Source organism: Schistocerca cancellata, chromosome 7 (assembly GCF_023864275.1).
Source record: "Schistocerca cancellata isolate TAMUIC-IGC-003103 chromosome 7, iqSchCanc2.1, whole genome shotgun sequence".
In the NCBI taxonomy this organism is placed as follows: Eukaryota; Metazoa; Arthropoda; class Insecta; order Orthoptera; family Acrididae; genus Schistocerca; species Schistocerca cancellata.
Window position 1 is genome coordinate 529,417,860 of NC_064632.1, and position 19,868 is coordinate 529,437,727.

The 19,868-nt window shown below is 43.6% G+C and overlaps 1 protein-coding gene across 1 annotated transcript in view; it reads left to right on the forward strand.

Moving 5' to 3' along the window:
• The window catches only part of LOC126092878 (serine/threonine-protein phosphatase 6 regulatory ankyrin repeat subunit A-like), a 111,352-nt gene that overhangs the window by 51,629 nt on the left and 39,855 nt on the right, over positions 1–19,868 (forward strand). The window lies entirely within an intron of this gene.

The window sequence follows — 19,868 nt, forward strand, 5'->3', positions numbered from 1 at the left end:
TGTGCAATTGGAATAGATGCGTAACGATTGCCATTGTGTAGGAGAACACATTTTAAACTTCTAGTGGAACTATGAAGAGACGCCAGTCCTCTGGTCTATATTCTGGCAGCCCCAATTCAAGTAAAAGTCTAGGTATATTGCTGCAAAACACTATAACCTCTTCTTGGTTGAAGTATGGAAGAAGGTTTTCTTCTCTCGTCCGGTAAGCTGTTATTTTAACACTTGGATGAAGACGGTTCTTTTCCTTAAGCCTGGATGCTAAGAGTTCTGATGCTTGCTTTGAAAGATTGAGTTCTCGTATCAAGTCACAGAGCTCCTTCTGGTCGACTGCTGGGGTTGTGTCTCACGTCCTTCGTATTCCGAACCACTACTTGTACATTCCTCGCCGTGCACCTCGTCATCTGATGATGTTAGCGTGGGTAATGTTGTGAAGGTTGGTACAGGAACATCGTTGCTGTGCACCACCGGTCTTCTTGCTGACTCCCAATCGGGATATTCCCACTTTCGTTTTTTGAACCTATTAAAACCTTTCAAATTAACAATGCAAAAATAGCAATCATCTGTATGGTTCTTCTGCTCTCGCCATACCATAGGCACTCCGAAGTTTAAGCTTTTCCTTTTTCGTTTTGTCCACTGCCGTAAGCACTCCACACAGCATTTACAAACTTTATGGGGTGCCCACGCCTTGTCTTGATCTCCAAGTTTAATTCCGAAATATGCCAGATACGCTTCCTTCACAAAGGGAGTGATATTCTTCCTGTTCTTTTGAAGAACGTATTCACCACAAATGTAGCAGAACTCATCTGGATGGTTCACGCAAAGACGGCGTGAAGAACTCATGTTTTCCTAAAACAAAATTGCACAAATACTACATATTATTCAGAACTTTCTTGTATTTGCATGTCAATCACATCCAACAAACATCATTAATTGTTTTGTGTGAAATGAATACTCACCTCTTATTTGCTATGTAACGATGAAAAGGTTCTATCTCCTTGAAGCTGCACTGCACATGTGTGTGACTTTCGACCATCGCCATTCTTGTTTACACTGAACGCTACCTATCGGCTGTTGCGGGGATTACCTCGGCCAACAAATGAGTGTCGAGTACCGCCGAATTCAAATCTGCACAACCCTCAATATCTTCAACACACGCACCGCACAACAGGACTGAACACATGCTGACAGTGTGATGTTTGCATGATGTAATCCTCAACCACACAGATGCACTCCCTGAGCACAATTGTTTAATAAAGATAGTACAATATCACTAATTAAAAAACAGGTAGCAAATACATTACACCATATATGGACCCTGCAGTCGATATTATCCACATGAAACTCTCATTTCCACAAATAACCTATATCTCAAAAACCAGAGCCAATTTGGAAAAAGTACAAATATACTCGGAATGAGTATCATAACAATATCCCATTTTCGTTCAAACTTCCCTGGCAACGAAAAATTTATTTTGTAGAGCTGTGTAATTTGTAACTTCATGAACATTGTAATTCCCTCTTATGATGTGAGGTTTCTACAATCTGGCCAGCCTTCCCCACTGCACAACTTGCCAATCGTCCGGAGTGGTCTGTTCTTTGACACCTATTCGAGCGACCATTTCACGTGTGCTATCTGTTCGCTGACTCCTGTAACAGCAGGCGCACCTAACGGGCAGCTCACTAAGGGCGTCTGGCGGCTTTAATCCGCCATGGCGACCTTCGATTTCCCCAGTCGTGATGCCCAGGTGGACTATATTACAAGCTTTACCCTTATGACTGCAGAACGTTCCATTCCTCGCACTTCCTCGTTAACAAGCCGTGTCCCATTCCGTTGCTAGACTGTGGCATGCTTCGAAGCTATTTTCGCGTGGAGACGTGCTCTCCTACGGTGGCAAACTGCATTCATTATAAACGGATGCGTGCACAGTGTAGTCACATAATTTGGATTCGCAAAAATGCTGGCTGGGTTTCATTCACTAGTTTTTTAGCTGTTCGACTCTCTCACTCCTCTGTCGTTCGGAGCAACCTTCGATGGCTCTCTAGGACGGAGATGCATTGCCAAATTTCCGGCCTGACAATAGCCGACGGTGACATCGTGGACCCTATTGCTACCTCCCAATCCTGGAGGCACCATTTTGCGGAAGTTTGGAGTTCTTGCCACTATTACAGTGCCTTTCTCCATAGAAAACGAGCGGGAGAGGTTCAGGCGAAATCCCTCTGTTCGCAGAGTCGTGCTACCATGCCGCCTTTGCTATGAGGCAGCTGGATCATGCTATCACTTCATCCCGGTCCTCCGTCTCCAGGCAAGGTGCTGTTAACCTTCAGACGTTGCAGCACCTTCCTCTTGCGGGCAAGCACTTTTTGCTTAATATATACAACTGCATCTGGGCAGAAAGCACATTCCCCAGACCCTGGCGTGAAGCAACTGTCGCACTGATACCTTAACCCAGTAGGAACAAAAAGTCCACTCTAGCTTCCAACTCAACTCTCATCAACTGTGTGAGCAAGGGGATGGAACGTATGAGTCATTCCTGGCTCGAGTATCGGAATTTACTGCTCAGTGTGGATTACGAGCGCGCCGTTCTGTAGCTGACAATCTCGTCACTTTGCCCACCCATGCCATCAATGGTATTCTGCAGAAACAGCTGACTGTGGTCGTGTTTCTCGATTTGTAGAATGCCTAAGACATCTGCTGGAGATCTGCTGTCCTCCGTACCCTCTGCACGTGGGATTTCGTGGCCGCCTGCACAATTTCCTTCAGGAGTTTTTGAAACAGTTTTCAAGGTGCGTGTGGGTTTTGCCTTGTCGGACACCTTTATCCAGGAAAATGGTGTGCCTCAGGGTTTCGTCTTGAGCGTCGTCCTCCTTGCTATTGACAGTAACCCTATAATGGCCTTTCCCCTTTCTGGCATCTCCGGCTGTCTTTTTGTTTACGATTTTGCCATCGGTTGCAATTCAGGTGATCGGTTGCAAGTCAGGTGATGCGGAGGGAATTAGATTAGGAAATGAGACAAAGTAGTAAAGGAGTTCTGCTATTTGGGGAGCAAAATAACTAATGATGGTCGAAGTAGAGAGGATATAAAATGTAGACTGGCAATGGAAAGGAAAGCGTTTCTGATGAAGAGAAATTTAACATCGAGTATAGATTTAAGTGTCAGGAAGTCGTTTCTGAAAGTATTTGTATGGAGTGTAGCCATGTATGGAAGTGAAACGTGGACGATAAATAGTTTGGACAAGAAGAGAATAGAAGCTTTCGAAATGTGGTGCTAGAGAAGAATGCTGAAGATTAGATGGGTAGATCACATAACTAATGAGGAGGTATTGGATAGAATTGTGAAGAAGAGGAGTTTGTGGTACAACTTGACCAGAAGAAGGGATCGGTTGGTAGGACATGTTCTGAGGCATCAAGGGATCACCAATTTAGTATTGGAGGGCAGTGTGGAGGGTAAAAACCGTAGAGGGAGACCAAGAGACGAATATACTAAGCAGATTCAGAAGGATGTAGGTTGCAATAAGTACTGGGAGATGAAGCTTGCACAGGATAGAGTAGCATGGAGAGCTGCATCAAACCAGCCTCAGGACTGAAAACAACAACAACAACATTTCAATTCTCCACTGACCTGTGTCACTGAGCGGCGTCTTCAGCACTGTCTTAATCGCCTTTACTCCTGGAACATCGACAATGGCTTTCGCTTTTCCACAGACATCTGTAAGAATTTCTGGCGGTGCCAATGGTTTCTCCCACCATCGCTGCGTCTTGGGCCTGTTTCCCTTCCGTTCGTTGACACTACGAGATTCCTGGGTCTTGAGCTTGATGGGAAGCTCATGGTCCTCCCACGTCTTACCTGGCAGCCCACTGTACGGAGTCTCTCATTGTCCTGTGTGTACTCAATGGTACTCACTGGGGTGCCAGTCGAACCACCCTCCTCTGTTTCTATCTGTCCGTTGTTGGTTCCAAACGCCACTGTGGGTGTTTTGTTTATGCGTCTGCGCGTCCATCCCTCATAGGCCGTCTCAACACTCGATCGTCAAGGCATCAACTTGGCCATGGGTGCCTTTTACACCAGCCCGCTTGAGTGTCTGTATGTTGGAGCTGTTGAACTACCACTGTCCTACCGCCGTGCCATGATTTTTTTTTTCCCCCTCAACAAGTATACATGCCATTTGTCTGCCATCTGTGGGCACCCCTCCTATGCCTCCTTCATGATTCCATTGGTCAGTATGGGGCTCGTCCTTATTGTTACCTCCTGAAGTCCGCTTTCGCCACTTGCTCCGATGGCTTCACTTCATACTACCTGCCACTTTCCCTGTGGGTGTGAACCCTTCGTGAAGCGGCCCATGTTAACCTTGGCCATCGTTCGTTTCCTAAGGACAATACTCTATCCTCGGTCTATCGCCTCCAATTTCACGCCCTTCGCATTGAAGTTTGCAATAGTACCTTTGCATACACTGATGACTCTCGGACTGACTGTGGGGTTTTGGTGTGCTTTCATTTGCACCCGTGTCTTCCGATATTGGTTTCCGGCACACTCCTCAGTATTTACAGCCGAGCTTTTCGCCTTGTCATGCCACGGTGTACACAGCCTTCCCAATTGTTTCCTCTGCTGAGACTCTCAGTGCCCTCCAAAGAGTATGCACGCTGTATACTGCTCATCCCTTAGTGCATCGGGTCCAGTAAAACTGTCACTTGCTCACTGTTGGTGGAGCAAATGTCATCTTTCTGTGAGTCCTTTGTCATGTCGGTCTGCCAGCAAGCGAGGCTTCTGACGCTGCTGCCAAGGCTGCAGTCCTCGTACCTCAGCCCGCGAGTATCTATATTCCCTCCGATGATATGTTTCCGTCTGTAAGGAGGTGGTGTCCCTTTGGCATTGTCAATGGTCCTCCCTTCACGGTAATAAGTTTCGACTTATTAAGCCTCTACCAGCGGTTGGACGACCACCTCTCGGTCATTTTAAGTACGCTGCATATTGGGCACCGCCTTTTTAGCCATCGTTGTTTGAGAAGTGGCGCTACCCCACCACTTCGTACACATTACACCTACGTTTAACTGTCCGCTATTTCCTGACGGAATCCCATTTTTTTTTTCTTAACGCAAGAGTCGACGTGAATCCCTGTTGACAGGAGAATAAAAACTCTGCATCAGTGATGCACTGCTGTTAAATATTGCCACGTCCTTATCAGTTCCTTCACTGACTCGGGCACAGAAAATACTTACAGGGTTAATAATAGTGAAGAAAATTGCTGCGTACTTCACTGCTCCACACCTTCCCTGTCCGGGTTGAAGCGTACCACACTTTAAATTACTCGCATGGAGACGTTTATACACGCTCCCTCGATGGGTTGTCTGACGAAGAAATTCAGCACCACCTGTCTGACCAGGGTGTAACGGCTGTTCATAGAGTTATGGAAAGGGTTGACACTAACATTATTCCAACCCACACTGTCTTCTTGACATTTGACGAAGTTCAACTCCCATCGAAAATCAAAGCAGGCTATGAGATAATTTCCGTTCACCCATACGTCCCAAACCCTACGCGTTGCTATCGGTGTCATCGGTTCAATCACACTAGCCAGTCCTGTTCCAATCCGGCCAAATGTGTTACGTGTGGCAAGGATGCCCATGAGGGTGCTTGTCCACCTCCATCCCCTCGCAGCATCAACTGTATGGGTGACCACGCTGCTTCCTCTCGATATTGCCCCGTTTTTAAGGACGAAAAGCTCATCCAGGAAATCAGAGTGAAGGAAAAGGTGTCGACCTTTGCTGCTCGAAAATTATTCGCCAGTCGACAGCCCACCGTGCCTCAGACAGGAAAAGACAGCACTGTCCTTGCCTCTCCTCGGCCAACAAAGGAGGCGGCCACGCAGACTTGCGACCTCACCTTTAGTGCCACGATCGTCAGATCAGCCAGCGCAAAGATCGCCCGTTCAACCTCACCACTTTCGCCGGCCCACTCTATGGCTCACCCTTCATCGGGTTCTGCTAAATCTCGAGCCCAAAAGTCAGACACCAAGACTTCGAAAAAAGAGCATACTCGGGAAGATTTTTTACGTACCCCAACTTCACAACCATCGGTTCCTCCTTCATCTAAACATCATATTTATAAGAAGGCTACAAAGAAACCCAGTTCATCTCCTTCTCCGCCACGGCGTTTCCCCTCTACAGCACCACCTGGCGTAAGTCGCCCTCGGCCGTCTTCTGTGTCGCCGAGGCGCACTGCTGGCGGCCGATAAACTGGCCAATCGCTGGTGACAGGAGCTGCTCCTGAACAACCCATGGATCAGGATCATCTGCCTTCGGCTGAATGCCATTCCATGCTGTCGGTCACAAGCTCTGAGCAGTCGTTGAGTTGACAGCAACCTTGGTCACATTCCTCCATTTCCTGTTCACCCTATGCTCATTATCCATTGGAATATCCGCGGCATTCGAGCCAATCGGGATGAATTGTCGATCCTCTTACTATCCTACTCGCCGGTCATCTTCTTTCTTCAGGAAACGCAGCTGCGTCCCCATGACCTCTTTGTTCTCCCTCATTTTCAGTCTGTCCGATATGATCTCCCCTCTGTTGAAGGCGCTCCAGCCCATGGAGGACTCATGATTATTCTCCATGATACTCTCCATTATCACCCAAACACTTCCTTCCAAGCTGTCGCCGTCCGTCTTTCCATATCTGGATACACGTTCTCTCTTTGTACTGTATACATTCCATCGTCCACACCAATGGCACGAGCTGATCTCCTTCATCTTCTTGGTCAGCTTCCAACCCCCTATTTGCTGGTTGGGGGCTTCAATGCCCACCACCCGCTTTGGGGATGTCCACATCCTTGTCCACGTGGCTCACTATTGCTAGATGTCGTCGACCAAGCGGATCTAGTTTGCCTCAACACTGGGGTCCCCACATTTTTGTCTGCCTCCACGACAAATTTCTCATTTGGACCTTGTGGTCGGTACTGTTCCGCTAGCTCGGCGCTTCGAATGGTTCGCCGTTGATGATACACACCCGAGTGACCACTTTCCATGTGTCCTTAGACTGCAGCCTCAACTGCCATATATGCGCCTGCGACGCTGGAAGTTTGCCCAAGCCGATTGGACACTTTTTTCGTCTCTAGCGACATTCGATGACCGTCACTTTCCCAGCGTCGTCGATGAGGTAACACATATTACCGATGTTATTCTTACAGCTGCGGAACGTTCAAGACCACGCACCTCCGAATTGCCCCAGCGCCCCCCAGTTCCTTGGTGGAACGAGGCATGCGTGACGCAATACGTGAGCGGCGACGTGCTCTTCGCGTTTTCCGCCACCATCCTTCATTGTCCAACTGTATCCGCTATAAGCAGTTCCGTGCGCGGTGCCGTCGCGTCATCAGCGATAGCAAGAAGGCAAGCTGGAAATTTTTTATTAGCTCATTTAACACCTTCACTCCCTCCTCGGAAGTTTGGAGTCGGCTTCGACGGTTCTCAGGCGCGCCTAGTTTCTCCCCGGTCTCTGGGCTCACTGTCGCGCATGATACATTCGTGGACCCCGTCGCAATTTCTAACTCGTTGGGTCAGCACTTCGCTGAGATTTCGAGCTCTTCAAATTACCCGCCAGCGTTTCTCCCGAAGAAACGTGCAGCGGAAGTGCGACTTCTTCCTTTCTCCTCTCAAAATCGCGAAAGCTATAATACTGTTTTCTCCATGCGGGAACTCCAACATGCACTCTCTTCTTCTCGCTCCTCCGCCCCAGGACCGGATGGTATCCACGTCCAAATGTTGCTGCATTTATCAACCCATAGTCTGCATTACCTCTTTCGCCTTTATAATCTAATTTGGACCGACAGTACTTTTCCCAGACGATGGCGGGAAGCTATCGTCGTTCCCGTTCCGAAACCTGGAAGGGACAAACATCTCCCCTCTAGCTATCGCCCCATTTCTCTCACGAGTAGTGTCTGTAAGGTTTTGGAGCGTATGGTGAATTACCGTCTAGCGTGGTGGCTGGAGTCCCGCAGTCTAACACCTGCCCAATGCGGATTCCGAAAGCATCGTTCTGCCGTTGACCATCTTTCGAGGCCGGCTGCCCCTTTTTCTTCGCGAATTTATGGCAGAGCGCACATTTAGGGTGCGGATGAACACTACTCTCTCCCGTAATTTCTCCCAAGAAAACGGGGTACCCCAGGGCTCCGTGCTGAGTGTTGTACTGTTTGCCATTGCCATCAATCAAATTATGGATTGTCTCCTTCCTGATGTCTCGGGCTCCCTCTTTGTGGACGATTTTGCGATCTACTACAGATCTCAACGGACCAGCCTTCTTGAACGACGTCTTCAAGGATGTCTCGAACGCCTCCACTCGTGGAGCATCGAAACCGGCTTCCGTTTTTCTCCCAGTAAGACCGTTTGTGTTAATTTTTGGCGACGTAAGGAGTTTCTTCCACCCTCCTTACATCTTGGACCCGTCAACTTTCCGATTTCAGATGTCGCTAAATTCTTGGGTCTTATGTTTGACAGAAAACTATGCTGGTCCTCCCACATTTCGTATCTTTCGGCTCGCTGTCTGCGATCCCTCAACACCCTCCGTGTTCTGAATGGTACCTCCTGGGCAGCGGACCGTGTGGTCCTTCTCCGCCTCTATCGCGCCTTAGTGCGCTCGAAATTGGACTATGGAAGCATAGTCTACTCCTCTGCTCGGCCGTCTATTCTTCGGCGTCTCGACTCTATCCACCACCGTGGATTACGTTTAGTGTCTGGAGCTTTTTACACCAGCCCTGTGGAAAGCCTTTATGCTGAGACTGCTGAACCTCCGCTGTCCAATCGGCGAGCAGTCCTTCTGAGTCGTTATGCCAGCCATCTGTCTTCCATGCTTGCTAATTTAGCCCATGACTTTTTTTTCGACGCCTCCTTTGATGTAGGGTATGCAGGCCGCCCCTCTTCCCTCCTACCACCGGGAGTCCGCTTCCGTCAACTGCTCCATTCTCTTTCCTTCCGCTTTCCTAAAACCTTCTTGACAACTTGGGGTACAGCACCGCCTTGGCTCCGTCCCCGGATCTGCCTGCTCCGTGACCTTTGTCAATTTCCCAAGGATGGTACCCCTTCACTTGTTTATCGTCGGGCATTTGCTGCTCTATGTGCACAAATGACGGAAGCCACATTTATTTACACCGATGGCTCGAAAACATCGTTAGGTGTAGGGAGTGCCTATGTCGTTGGCGACACCCCAAATCACTTTCGGCTTCCCGACCAGTGTTCGGTCTATACTGCGGAGCTTTACGCTGTTCTCCGGGCTGTCCACTACATCCGCCGCCATCAGCGGATACAGTACGTTATCTGCTCCAATTCTCTCAGCTCTCTCCTCAGTCTCCAAGCTCTGTACCCTGTGCACCCTCTGGTCCACCGGATTCAGGACTATCTGCGCTTGCTCCACCTGGGAGGCGTCTCGGTGGCGTTCCACTGGCTTCCGGGACACTTTGGTATCTGCGGAAATGAGGCGGCCGATATTGCAGCCAAGGCTGCAGTCTCTCTGCTTCGGCCAGCTATTCCATCGATTTCCGTCGCCGATCTACGGAGCGTTTTATGTCGTCGTGTTGTTCATTTATGGCACGCGCGCTGGTCGACACTTCCCCAAAATAAATTGCGGGACGTGAAATCTCTTCCTTGTGCTTGGACCTCTTTCTCCCGAACGCGTCGTCGGGAGGAGGTAATTTTGACTAGACTCCGGATAGGGCACTGTCTTTCTAGCCATTGACATCTTTTAAGCGGCGAGCCTTCCCCACTCTGTCCGCACTGCTCTCCGCTGTGGACGGTAAGACACCTTTTAATTGAGTGCCCCTATTTTAATCCGTTATGCTCCCGTCAACAGCTGTCGCCTGATATATCGTCGATTTTAGCAGATGACACGCGCTCAGCCGATCGCTTTCTCGAGTTTATTGGTGCCAGTGAAATGACGTCAGTCATTTGAAGCTTTCTTGGGGATAACCAACCCCTTTCTGTAGAGGATTTTTAAGCCTTCCTTCTGTTTTGAGTTTCTCCAATTTTATGACTTTCGTTCCCATTGCTGCTGGTTTCCATTTTCGGTTTTTTACTGTTAAGTCCCGGTCCGGGCGCTAATGACCATAGCAGTTTTGCGCCCTAAAACCAAAACAAAAAAGTCATAACCTCATTAAGGATACCCTCATTTTCAAATTTACTCGCCATACTAATCACACAGCTGTCTCCGTCATTACTGAAATATTCCTAGGATCTTCAGATAAGACCGTACACAGATACATATACGGATTATAATAAAATCAATCGAAAGTTAGCGGCAATGCTTCAGTAATCTTCCACTTACTATGACTAATGAGAATCCAGTACTCTGTATTGTGTGTCCGTATGTAGAAGTAATAAAAGGCTTCAGTTCACAACATCCATACAATACTATATGCCGTATCCGACCAACAAGTAGTGGCGTGGTATTTAAATCTCGGAAACGCTATAGCAAGTTCGGAACGATTTTTGGTAACAGATTAATATATTAGACTCATAATGTCAGCCGGCCGTAGTGTCAGAGCGGTTCTGGAACCGCGCGACCGCTGCGGTCGCAGGTTCGAATCCTGCCTCGGGCATGGATGTGTGTGATGTCCTTAGGTTAGTTAAATTTAGTTCTAAGTTGTAGGTGACTGATGACCTCAGAAGTTAAGTCCCATAATGCTCAGAGACATTTGAACCAATTTCATAATGCCAAATCATTGACACGGCCTAGATCATCGGAAATACTTAGATACAGGGAATAATCTGCCCTTCCTTCTACGCAAATGAAACCAGTAAAAGGTCAGAAGCGTTTAAACACAACGAAATATCTAAGATCGGTATGTACAACTTGTCACATAGAATGTTTTATGCCGGCCACAAATTTGAAAGTGTTTTATGTAAGAGGGCCAATGATCCTCCTGGATCCCCACCTCACTCCACAATTGTAAGACATCTCATCATGCAGGTTAAGACATAAACCTGTGTAAGTGTTGGGATAACAGCCATTCGTCAGATAATTACTTCGAACACTCTAGTACTGTTCGTATACTGCTGACTTCGTCTCACTGGATCGGCCTTTATCACTCGATTCCGCCCTTCATCCATGCTGCTTCTCAGGAACTCTGATGGCGTCACTAGCGCGGGTAAAGATGGCTAAATTTCAGTTGCGCATTTAGTCATACAGGTATGTCACAATGCTGGTGTTACCTGCTAACATGGCATATTCGTGCTCTGTGCCATTCACAACTCCAGGTAGATAATTAGGGTAAAGCAGGCTAGATGGAGGACCGAGGACAGGAGGCCAGACACTGTTCCAGTGATAATATTAAGACTAAACCTCTTTGACATGAATGAACAGCTTCATGTCAGGGGCAACAAAAATCTAGTTTTTAAAATACAATCCACAGTTACACGAAATGCCGAAAATAACATTCTGTCACGATCTACTAAGGAAGAGTTACCATCTGACGTTACAGGTTTGGCACAGTAAGAAAAGTTTCAGCCAGAAACTGTGGAGGACTTCATGCAGTACGGCTCATGGTGTACAACCAGATTTCATGACAGCATTCAGTTGCTACCAACAGACTTCCAACACAATTGCAATCATTTTGTAAACGCTTGATGACAGATACATGGTTCTTCAAGACATAAACTCATCTGTAAAGCAATCAGAAGTTCAATCACCAAAGTATAAAATAACTTGAAAGAATTGGAGGTTCACTAATTACACTCGTACTGTTAATGTTGCTGCTTACAAAAGTATCTTCCTCCAGTTCATATTTGACTTCGTTTAATATTACCCAAAATCTGCATTAGCTCTAATAAATTTTGATGTACCAGAACTAAGTTCTCATTTTAGATTTTAGCACAAACTTTGCTATCCTATGGCTTAATTTTCAATTGTGTAATAAGCATTTGAAATAAAGCCAAACTTTTATGTTCCTGCTTTTGTGCCCTTTAGCCTTTACGTTAACTGTGGCACTTACTGTATACTGTATTAACTTCATTTTCTATGTTCTTAAATAGTAACAATATTCTGTTACGACTTCCGTTTTGTCACATTAGATAATAGGTTTTAGTTAAGTACATCACATGGTAGTTTCAGCTAGTTTTCTGTTAACAATTATGTTTTCAGTGCAAGTTGAAATTTGTACAGATATAATAGAATGTATTATTACTGTCGTGGTTATCATCCCGCCCCATTTCTTCAGTTTATAAGAATGCCTACTCCAGAAATTAGGGGCTTAGTATAATGTATTTTGCTGTAAATTTACTTTTGTGCACATTGTTTTGGTTAAGTTGCGAATAGTTTAATTTACAGTTCCATATTGTGGATATGGAATAAAACCATGCACTCTTAGTATCATCTTCAAAACTTATTGCCTAAGTTCGATGGTAATCTTAGATTTGGTTAAATTATTAAGGACGTGAACTTATATTGATTTGTTGCTGGTAATGTAATGTAATGTGATAGGGCATAAGCTTATGCATGGTTAGGTATTTCACAGGAGTATCTGATTCTCATAGTGCCATCGCTTTGTGATGTCATACGACAGAAATATTGGACATGGCTCTGTTACCATATTCCTAAACATGATATAATTAACGATTGTGCTCACTATGAAATTTGAATTCTATGCCATGTAAACAGGTTTGTGTATTACGTTGGGATGGCGTGTGTTCGGTTATGTGGACATTTCAAGAAACTGATTCCCTTCTTTGGACATACGTGTTTCACTGTCCTACTTCTATTTACTAATAACTTAATCGTACGGTATAAATGATGCTACTATGTGCATATATGCTCTTTGTTTGTAAGATATTTACATCGTATCTGTGTACCTCAAAGCCAATGTTTTGCTGTAGTACTGGAAACTTTTCACTGTTCCACAAATTTTGATGATAATCGTTCTTCATTTGTCAAAAAATAGACGTGACAAAACAATTGTGATTACTTCAAAAGTATTTAAAGTGGGTTGTGTAATCTAATGGGTTCTTCTGTTATGTTTTAATGTTAAGTGTCCTTTTATGTTTTTGTGGAGTGCAGTGAGGACTTCAAATGACGAAACCATCCCTAATAAGTATTAAAATACTTTCGTCAAGCCTTTGTCGTAGTGTGTGTAAAATTCGTTGTATGAAGATGGAATTTATTACCAACACACATTTGAATGTATATATGTATTATGTGTGTATTATGTATGTATGTTCCATCATCCTGTATCCTCAAAGCCACTATAGGCGGATCCTTCTCATCCTCGGTTCTGAGTGGCTATCTTCTGTTTGATTCATTGGCAGAGGTTAAACAATCTTTCTGGTCGAAGGAATTACTAGTGAGGAGGCATAGCTTTTTCAGGTGGATTTTCCTGTTGACATCACTAATTTCTCAGTATGAAATGTCTTTCCATAGTTAGTTACATTCTGTCATACGAACAGTTTGGGTGAAGTTAAATAATTTTTCCTGTTCATCTGCATTTTAATAACTTTTATTACTATTATCAACTTGAGTTTTTCACAGTAGTCAACGAAACTGGTATTCGCTCTGTGCTTCAAGTATTCTTTATGATTTGAAAAGATTGTGCCTCTAATAAGGAAAATGCTCTAAAATATCTGTATTGCATAAATTTACCGCAATATAAATTTGCACTACCAGTTAAGTCACTTGAATTTCCACTTCTTGAAAGGAAACGGGAATATTCCATATTATCATATCATTAGTATCTGTTCGTCCAAGCAATGTAAAAACAAGTGTTCAAGATGTATTTGTAACAATTAGAATCTTATCAAGTCAGATCATGCAAAGTCTTATTTTGTATCTTCAATGTATATGTAACGATATTTGCAGATGTATGTACTACATGAACATAAATGCCATTTATGTAGAAAATGGTATTAACCCATCATTTAATATACTGCTAGTACTGTCGCTGAATATTTCAGTTACGAAATATTTAACATGTTACTTGTCACTTGTGCCTGAAATTCTCGTACCAGCTGCATCTAAGACATTATTCGCCACCTTTAAAGATGTGTTTAATGATATATGTTAAGTCTTAAAACTTGACGTCATACATACCTGTGATACGTGGTTGCAACAGACACAACTGACAGTTACATTATTCAGAACTAGCTGATTTGTCTGTGTCCAGGTTACATACATGACAACTGACAAGCAGTTAGATAATAGTTCAGTACATTCCTTAACAGAAATGTACATAGAGCAGTTTAATCACTATTTATACCTTATGTTCACATTCATGCAGTTGTATACGTACGTTTTTGACGTTAGAAATGTTGGCTAGTGGATTTTGCAATGTTAATTTAACTGTCACCAGTTAGCTTGCCAACGCTTAATTTAATACCCATAAGCATACATTACCGTTTGACTTGTATAGTGTTTTAGTCTCTTGCTGGCGGAAGGTAGAACTGCTGATCAGGATATGCCTGTATGTTATTTGTGTGTAAGTTAGTTATGGTTTATACGTGATACGAAGAGGTCCTGGAGTAAAAGGACGGAATCGTCCTCCTAAAATTATACAGCAAGAGTGTATGAATCTGACATATTTTACTGCTGTTCACTGGGTGTCTGATAAAGAGCATACTTTCTTTATGAACACACCGCCAATTTAGTGTATTGTTGTTTATTTAATTACGACCCAGGTTTCGGCCTTCAATGCCATTTTCAAGTAATAGAATATTCGCTCCCCACGAAATAGCAGATGCTGGGAGCGAAAATTTTTCTTAATTCAGGGTCAATTTTGAGCTTGCGGACCTGCAATATGTTAAAAACATAAATTTAATCACTTAAAAATGGCGTAAAATGCCGGAACCTGGGTCGTATATAAATAACGGTGTGTGGATTTAAAAACCATTGTATGACTAGCTCAGCAATATCAAAAACTGTGACAAAGTAGATTTTCCCGGCGTATCAAATGCTGATTATTTTCACGGGTTTGCAGCCGGGTTCCATCGTCCTGACAACACGATATTTCGGTGGACCATCTGGCCGCCATCTTCAGGTGAGATTGAGTGCACAATCACGCCGGAACTGAAGAGACCTCAGATTCGGCGGCTCCTTTATACCGCGGGTACTGGCCGTTGCGTGTGAGGCGAAGAATTGCAGCAGCGCCAGTGGTGAAAACTGTCAAAAGCGAGGAATGGCAAAATTAAAATGCAGCTGGTCGGAAACCAGACCGTTTTTTTATCTGTGATAAAATAGGATTCCACGTCTTACTTAAAAGAAAACCTTTATCTCTCTTAATATCATCAGACAGACGTATTTCAATTGATTCTTTCAATACGCAATCCCAGTAACGGGAAGCCGAGGCAATGATTTGCGTCTCATTGTACGACATACTGTGACCTTCATTAAGACAGTGTTCAGCAACGGCTGATTTTTCCAGCTAGAGCAGACGTGTATGCCGTTGATGTTCGACACATCAATCTTGGACTGTACGAAAAGTCTGTCGAATGTAGGCCTTTCCGCAGTGACAGGGCATCTTTCACACTCCAGGCTTCCTCAGAAATATCATGTTGCCAGGACGATGGAACCCGGCTGCAAACCCGTGAAAATCATAAATATCAAACTGTTTACAGGGCATACTGCAAGGTGTAGGTGGTTTGATACGTGGATTCAGAATTCATGTGGTATCTTGTGCGAGATGATGCATAGTGCTCACATATTTTTAAATAATGACCGATAACTTAAGCTGAAATTAGAACTGTCTTGGTTACGTTTTTCAACTTTTGGACTGTATAGAAATTCAGTATTAATCTTGTATGTTGGTATATTGACATGTTGATTTTATAGATGGTTCGTAATGATATTGTAATAAAAATAGGCCTGTAGTACAGTAAATAAGTGATATAAATAAGTCAATTACTGTCGACGTTTTCTTTCATGAAATACTTAGTCGGTGGACCCATTTATAAAAAATCTATCAATCTTGTTAAACGGTAGATGCAGGAATAGTTCGCCAAGACGATGCAGCTACAGTTCAGAATGTCAATCAACATCTAAATATTATTGTTAATATCAAAATTTGGTTTATTTACAGAAACCTTTAATTTCTCTGTTAGTATGGAGGAACTTGCCGAAAATAGTACTTTCTGTTCTATAACCTGTGAATATAGGCAGATAACATAGTTCGATTTAGCTAAATAAAGATATTAACCAAACTCATTCGAGTTGCCACGATAATCCATTTCACTGTAAAATTTTTCAACTGATGGATACATATCAGCTCCAAAATCACCAAGCTTTGTGTTAAATATGCACAGCATTATTTCTGTTTCATGGCACAAATTAAATGTGTGTAAAATTCAGTATTTCAGAGATTTCAGATAGAATGGTTTAAATTTGGTATTAATTTTTAGTAAAGATGTAACATACATGCGGGAGGTAATGTTGACTGTTTTCGCTGTATCATTGAATGTAAGTCTCTTATGAATTGTCTATATGTTTTGAAAATTAACTGTAACAGAACTGTTACTCCATGAATGTAAAGTGATAACTGATTTCTTTTTTATCCACTAGTAAAAACGATGCCAGTAATCTCAGTAATTCATGCAAGCAAATCGAAGTAATCATCACAGTGTAATGCTTACTACAGTAATATTTCCTGTCTGTCAGATGTGTTCGACCATTTTTCGAAAGACCAGCACGTGTGTAACTGCCGAAACCGCTTCCTCTTCATCCTCACAGTTCTGTTTCTATTGTCTGTCGGCCTCTCTTGGCCAACTCTTGCTTTCTTCGACCCCGACGGTATTAGGTTGCGAGGCCCGAGGGTGTCGTTCATTTTCCTTTTCCAATCCTACATTCAGTGGCAGATGGCGACTTGCTCACGTGCAGTGAAGCGAGCTTTCCTGGGGTTGTAAACTCACAAGAAAATGCCTGGTCCTGCCCGCTGTGGTTGTGTGTAAAGGCTGGTAATCTGTTGGTGTAAGACTACCCATACTCACAAGCCTCAACTAAGTCTCGGACATGATGGTTGAGAGAGATGGTGAGGCCAAATCGTGCTGAGTGTGTAGACAGCAGTGTTTCGGCGATCACATGCTCACAAGAACTCAGGTATGGGAAAAAATTTGACCTGGAATTGGAGAAGTTTCATGCAGAGAAAATTGAAATATGCGGATATGTAAGCAATTGTTACTGCTCTCGAAAGTGTCGTCAACAAATAATGAGGAATATGTCAAACGGTGCCATCACTACAGGGACAAAATTGGAGAGGACAGCGCTTCAGCACAATACCGATGTGACTTTGATTGCAAGTGAAAAATTGCGACGCAGAGAAGGCTGTTGTTCAAAATTCCGTTGACTTTATGCACCAGGTTGGAAATTGGTGAGGTAACGAAACATTGTGGAGTATCATTGCTGAAAATGTCGTGGGAGGGAGTACAGTGGTACCTCCGTTGCCTACAGTCTCCCAGATGATACTGTTCCCGAATTACCAAACATCCTGGACGTCTACACCTAACGTCTTAAACTGCGTTCTTGTGACTACTACAGGAAGGAACATCGTTACTGCAGAATATTGTGCTGCACGTCCGTTAACGGGAAAATGACATGGATCCAACCAGCTTAACTAGATGCCTGAAGCATCTCCACCTGCTGTCTTTCACTTGGGAAATTGACATTAGCTGCCTGTGGACAAATATCCTTCCACAGAAGCGTTGAAACTGCGACAAACCATAAGCTCTACCTGCCAAGCAGCCTGGGTCTCCGGGTTAGGTAGCTGCCTCACCTTTCCTAAAACGTCAATCAGCATTATAACGGGGAGATTATAAAGGTTCGATGCAGTTCACGCGTGCCTCTGACAACACGCCGTGGATTCTGACAAGATGCTACATTAGTCGCAACACGTGGTGGTATTTCAACGAGTATTCAACTGAACGCAGTGTACTACTACTTTCGTCTGACGTGGAAGCAGACAGCTTTGAATTAATTCAGTGCAAGATACCAGCCTTTGCCAAACATCTCAGATGAGGAAATTCTTCCCGAATGTATCGTGGGCCAGTTAGCGAGATGCGGTGGAGCTGTCGGTGTGTGTTCGTTCTATAAAAGGTTGAACGGCCAACAGTAGCTTAATGGCTCATTGCACCTAAGAAAACAGAGCTGGACCCGCATACAAACATTTCTCGAGGAAGACAGGATAAACAGAGTGCAGTGTAGGGTATGGCAAACTACGACCCACCTTCCAAGGTCTGTATCTGTTTTACACTGAACAACTTTTAAGAAAAGACTAAAAAGAAACCTATCGTCACCAGGAATAAATTGCTCTGTCCTCATCACTTCCGTCAACCTGTCTTCACTGCAGTATCAGCCACAGTTACCACTCTTGGGATTTGAGTGCCATGGCATCAGTTATGATCAGGAGGAGGAAAAACATTCCATGAGCGCAGGTCGCATTACTGGGATAAAATGACTGTTTAATTTCACTTCAGATGGATTTCATATTCTATTTGTGTACCTTTTCTACAGCTTTGCTATTTAGGTTCTTTGCCCATGAACTGTAAATTGTTTAACAAAAGAATATGTACATAAACATCTTTGATTATATTATTATTCTCTGCCTTCGTTCTGGTACAATACTGCAGCAGAGAAGCTGTGGAATGCCCACTTGGCACAGGTGATAAATTGTCTCAGATGAATAGGTGGGCAATATAGTTACCACTAATGTAGCGTAACTTTTTGTATGTAATGTGCATATTCAAATGAAGGCACTGGATGAGTGTTCAGGTTACTTTGCAGCTACAATATAACAAAAAACAAGAATTCTACCGATAATCTATAGGCAGAGTACTCGAACTTCATAATTAAATCCCCCAATGAAAGGGCACTGTCCATACTTAGACCGTCTGTTTGTATAGTCTAAAACGCTGCACCAGTTTCTGTATACTCCCGCCCAGTGCCGATACATAGTTTAATACAGGCGCATTTTGTTGCAGAATAACCACACCAAGCTGTTGAACGTTATTCCATTACTCTGCAACTAGTTCGGTGTGCTATTGTTATGACAAAATGTCGCTTAACGAGCTGTGGTGACAATGTTTCAATACGTATGTCGTCTGATATTACTGTTTTCAATTGTCATATTTGAGACATTGTGAAATCTAGTTTTAGACTCCATTTTTGTAAGTCACTGAAATTGTTTCGGAATTTCAACCTTTCATACTGAATTCTACTTGTTAGTTGTACTATCGCAGTCAAACAATTTCGTAAACCCAAGAAATTAAGAAGCGAGTTGTAATTATATTTTCATCCATGAGGTACAGAGACGTGTTCTGTATGTTTGAATGTATGGAGAAAATCTCTGAAATCTTTCAAGAAAGCCTAATGGGCAGTTGCATCCGGTTGTAAGGATATTTTTGTAATAAGGATATTTTTGTAATAAGGATATTTTTGTAATAAGGATATTTTTGTAATAAGGATATTTTTGTAATAAGGATATTTTTGTAATAAGGATATTTTTGTAATAAGGATATTTTTGTAATAAGGATATTTTTGTTCTTAACTGTTAGGACCACTGAAGGTCCTCACTGGCGCAAGCAGAATACTAAATCAGCAAGTTTCTCTCGTTCTTGTCTCTTATGTGCAGGGTATTTCAAAATTCCTGTTGCAGGTTTCTACAGGTTGTACGCTCCTTGATCCATTGTCAAACATTGGTTCACTATCAAAACTTTATCAACTAAGCTAGCTCTACAACCCTTGCGAACGTGACAGGAATTTCGAAATGCACCGTATTTATTAGCGACCATATTGCTTCCAAATGTCTCATGTAGCTTACTAAGTGTTTGTAATTTAGTGTCCCTTACATCTAATTTGGGAACATAAGATCCTGTACGCATTTCAATTTGTGCTACTAGTACACACAAAACCAGGCACAATGTT